Source organism: Lotus japonicus, chromosome 2 (assembly GCF_012489685.1).
Source record: "Lotus japonicus ecotype B-129 chromosome 2, LjGifu_v1.2".
NCBI lineage: Eukaryota > Viridiplantae > Streptophyta > Magnoliopsida > Fabales > Fabaceae > Lotus > Lotus japonicus.
In genome coordinates, this window is record NC_080042.1 from 9,143,268 (window position 1) to 9,148,267 (window position 5,000).

Here is a 5,000-nt window from a genome sequence, read left to right on the forward strand (position 1 = left end):
AAAAGAAACCAGACCATGTGTTCAAATTGAAGAAATCACTCTACGGTCTGAAGCAAGCTCCCAGAGCATGGTATGAGAGACTTAGCTCATTCCTTCTGGAGAATAAGTTTGTAAGGGGTAAAGTAGATACAACTCTTTTTTGCAAGACTTATAAAGATGATATCCTAATTGTGCAAATTTATGTTGATGATATTATATTTGGTTCTGCTAATCAATCTCTATGCAAAGAATTTTCTGAGATGATGCAGGCTGAATTTGAGATGAGTATGATGGGAGAATTAAAGTACTTTCTGGGAATACAAGTTGATCAAACACCAGAAGGAACATATATCCATCAGAGCAAGTACACTAAAGAACTTCTGAAGAAGTTCAATATGCTGGAATCTACAGTGGCCAAGACTCCAATGCATCCTACATGCATTCTGGAGAAAGAAGATAAAAGTGGTAAAGTATGTCAGAAGCTCTATCGTGGCATGATAGGTTCACTTCTATACTTAACTGCATCTAGGCCAGACATATTATTTAGTGTTCATTTATGTGCTCGATTCCAATCAGATCCAAGGGAAACCCACTTAACTGCTGTTAAGAGGATCCTAAGGTATCTGAAAGGCACCACTAACCTTGGCTTGATGTATAAGAAAACATCAGAGTATAAGCTTTCAGGTTATTGTGATGCTGATTATGCTGGAGATAGAACAGAGAGAAAAAGTACTTCCGGAAATTGTCAATTTCTGGGAAGCAATCTAGTCTCATGGGCAAGCAAGAGGCAATCAACCATTGCACTATCAACTGCAGAGGCAGAATATATCTCAGCAGCAGTATGCAGCACTCAGATGCTCTGGATGAAACATCAGCTGGAGGATTATCAGATCCTTGAGAGCAATATCCCAATCTATTGCGATAACACTGCTGCAATCTCATTGAGTAAGAATCCTATCCTACATTCAAGGGCAAAGCACATTGAGGTAAAGTATCACTTTATTAGAGATTATGTGCAGAAGGGCGTACTTCTTCTGAAGTTTGTTGATACTGACCATCAATGGGCAGATATCTTTACAAAGCCCTTAGCAGAGGATAGATTTAATTTTATTCTGAAAAATCTAAACATGGACTTTTGTCCAGAGTGAAGATGGATCAGAACCTCTGACTATGATACTTCTTGATCAGAAGATGTCTAGTCCAGAAGGTAACTCAATCAGAGTGTGTGTGCCCACTGGTACTGACTCTGAAGCTGAGTCAACAACACGTGCGTCAGAATTTCTGATGCATAGTTCCTTGTGCCCGTGTGACAGTCTGTTATGATTGCGTGTAGATATGCTTATCTCCTGTGTGTGATTGTGTATTTTACTGTTACTATCTATCTTTAATTTTCAACCGTTGATCTTAAAGTGCTTTTTGAATCAACAACGGTTATTTGATAAAACCCACTATACACACACGTTCTCTTTCACTTCCGGTTTTCACTCTCGCTCTCTGTGCTTTTCAAAACCGCCTTGTTCTCGATTTCTCTCTCGATCTCTCTTCATCTTTCAACCTTCATCTTCTACCTCAAACCTTCAACCTCTTCAAAATGGTGAGACAAACCAGAAGATCTACTGCAGATGCACCTCAGTTCCCTCACATGGTAGTTGGTCTAGCAACGGGTCAAAGGGGCTCTGAGAATCCAACTCAAGAACAAGTTCAAGCTCAAGAACAGAGTGTTCCAATTGCAGAACGGGGCTGTGCCGTTCACTGTGTTTATCCTCCTGAGGAACTCCAAGTCCTGGCAGAATGGAGATTCAACCTCGACAACTTGGCTGCAAATGGGTTTGATCTTCGTCCTGAAGTCCAAGCTCAAGGTTGGGGAAATTACTTCAACAGACTTCGAGGACCGGTGTATGAGAAACTGGTAAAGGAATTCTGGAAGCACGCCGACTGCGATGATACTCAGGTGGTCTCTCACATTCTTGGAAGGAAGATCATCATCACTGAGAAGTCATTCGTGAATCTGCTAGGTGCAGAAACTGCTTATGGGTATCGGTTCCAACTGACGGAATCGAAGCTGAAACCCAGCACCAAGGACATAGTCAACCAGGTTCTGTACACCACCTTCAAACCGGGCAAGACGAGTTACAAGGTGATGGATCTTCACCCCAAACTCAGGATCTGGCACAAGATCCTGCTCAACTGCATAAACCAGAGACCGAAGGGCAGTTCCCCAGACTACATCAACTTCAACCAGAAGGCGATGTTGTTCTTCGTCCAAAATCAGGAGAAGATCTGCCTTCCCTACTTCCTGTTTTCCTACTTAAAGGAATGCATCCGGAAGTCTCGCACCACCGCCTCCATCAAGTCTGCAATCAAATATATCCCTTTTGGGAGGCTGCTCTCAGACTTTCTCATTGAAAGCAACTTGGTGCAAGATTTGATCAATGCTGGTTGCACAGAGGATTTGAGCACCATTGTCAGTGATGTCTTCACTGCAAATTCTCTGAAGAAGATGGGTTTGGTCCAGAAGAAGATTGCTCCTACTCATGAAGACACATCTTCTGAAATCAGAGGAAGAAGAATGCCTCTGAATGACTACCCTCTGTGGACACAAGCGGACAATCCTGACGCCATCAGATGCTATGTTGAAGATCTCAGGGCTCAAGGTTTCGAAATTGACCTTGATGATTTCGTCAGCAGACTACCACCAGCTCCAGAGTTTCCTTCTCCTCCCAAGAAGAAAGCTCAGAGGAAGATGGTTCTGGACGAATCTTCTGAGGAATCTGATGTCCCTCCGGTCAAGAAGACAAAGAGAAAGCCTGATGATGGTGATGATAGTGAGGATGGTCCTCCAAAGAAGAAGAAGAAGAAGGTCAGAATCGTGGTGAAGCCTACTCGGGTGGAACCAGCTGCTGAAATGGTCAGAAGGACTGAACCTCCTGCCAGAGTGACTCGATCATCAGCACATTCAAGTAAGCCTGCACTTGCCTCTGATGATGATTTGAATTTATTTGATGCACTCCCTATTTCTGCTATGCTCAAACACTCCTCCAATCCCCTCACTCCTATTCCTGAATCCCAGCCAGCCGCACAAACCACCACTCCACCACATTCCCCAAGATCTTCCTTCTTTCAACCTTCTCCTACTGAAGCACCTCTCTGGAATTTGCTTCAGAACCAACCTTCTAGGTCAGAAGAACCAACCTCTCTCCTCACCATTCCGTACGACCCATTATCCTCTGAACCAATCATCCATGACCAACCCGAGCCAAACCAAACAGAACCACAACCCTGAACGTCTGATCACTCTGCTCCCAGAGCATCAGAACGTCCTGCTGCCAGAACCACGGATACCGACTCTTCAACAGCCTTTACACCTGTATCCTTCCCAATCAATGTTGCTGATTCTTCTCCCTCCAATAACTCTGAATCCATTAGAAAATTCATGGAGGTTAGAAAAGAAAAGGTGTCTGCCTTGGAAGAATATTACCTAACTTGTCCAAGCCCTAGGAGATATCCTGGCCCTAGACCTGAACGTCTAGTAGACCCAGATGAACCTATCTTGGCTAATCCTTTACAAGAGGCAGACCCCTTGGTTCAACAAGCTCACCATGTCCCTGACCAACAAGAGCCTATTCAACCAGAACCTGAACCCGAACATTCAGTGTCTAATCAATCCTCGGTTAGATCACCTCATCCTCTGGTTGAAACTTCAGACCCTCACCTTGGAACCTCTGAACCCAATGCTCCCATGATTAACATTGGTTCTCCACAAGGTGCCTCTGAAGCTCATAGCAGCAATCACCCAGCCTCTCCTGAAACCAACCTCTCCATAATTCCCTATACTCACCTTCAACCCACATCTCTCTCTGAGTGCATCAATATTTTCTATCATGAAGCCTCCTTGAGGCTCCGCAATGTGCACGGTCAGACTGACCTCAGTGAGAATGCTGAAAGTGTGGCTGATGAGTGGACCAATCTGAGCACTTGGCTAGTGGCTCAAGTTCCAATTATGATGCAGCTCCTGCATGCAGAGGGAAGTCAGAGCATTGAGGCTGCAAGGAAAAGGTTTGCTAGAAGGGTGGCTCTTCATGAACAAGAACAGAGAAATAAGCTTCTTGAAGCCATTGAAGAAGCCAAGAGAAAGAAGGCTCAAGCAGAAGAAGCTGCGCGTCTTGCAGCAGCTCAAGCTGAACAAGCCAGACTTGAGGCAGAGCGACTTGAAGCTGAGGCTGAAGCTCTTAGATGCCAAGCACTTGCACCAGTTGTGTTTACTCCTGCTGCTTCTGCTTCCATTCCAGATCCTCAAGCTGCTCAGAATGTTTCTTCCAGTTCTACTCAGCCAAGTTCATCCAGACTCGACATCATGGAACAACGTCTTGACACTCATGAATCCATGCTGATTGAGATGAAGCAAATGATGATGGAACTTCTGCGACGATCTGACAAACCTTAGTTTTAGGATCTCTTCTTTTTCTTTCTTTTTATCTAACGTTGTTTTATTTAAACTCTGTTTCTTTTTTTATTTACTTATTCTATTTTATTCGTTTGTGATTATATATGCGTATCTATATACTTGTGTCACATATGTTTGCTAAACTCGTTTTATTCATAATCTTTTTGCGTTTACATCATACATTACTTCCCTAAAAAGTCTAGAATGGAGGATCTCTCCTCATTCTTCTGCACTCCTGGCGCTGCTCTGACCTATCTTTCTCCAGACTCTCCAGTACATGCTGGATGTTGCTGAGCCTGTTCTTTAGCTCATCCCTCTCCAGAATCTCTTCTGAAGTCTTGAGCTTCTCTTCCAAACACTCTTTCTCTTCCAGCAGCTTGAGTTCAAGCCGGCTGAGTTCTTGCACCTCCTCCACGAAGGCAAGAAATTCCTTCAGGTCTCTCTCCAACTCTGGACGCAGGTCCTCTTCCAGCAGTGTCCGTGTTAGCTCCGAGATGGTCGTTGCATCCTCTGGATGCCTGATGTTCAGGAACAAGTCCTCTTCAAAGGCCTTCTTCCTCAGCTCTTCTAGTGCTAC

General features: G+C 44.2%; 1 pseudogene; it reads left to right on the forward strand.

The window, feature by feature from the left end:
• The window catches only part of LOC130741794 (28S ribosomal RNA), a 9,599-nt pseudogene that overhangs the window by 1,435 nt on the left and 3,164 nt on the right, over positions 1-5,000 (forward strand).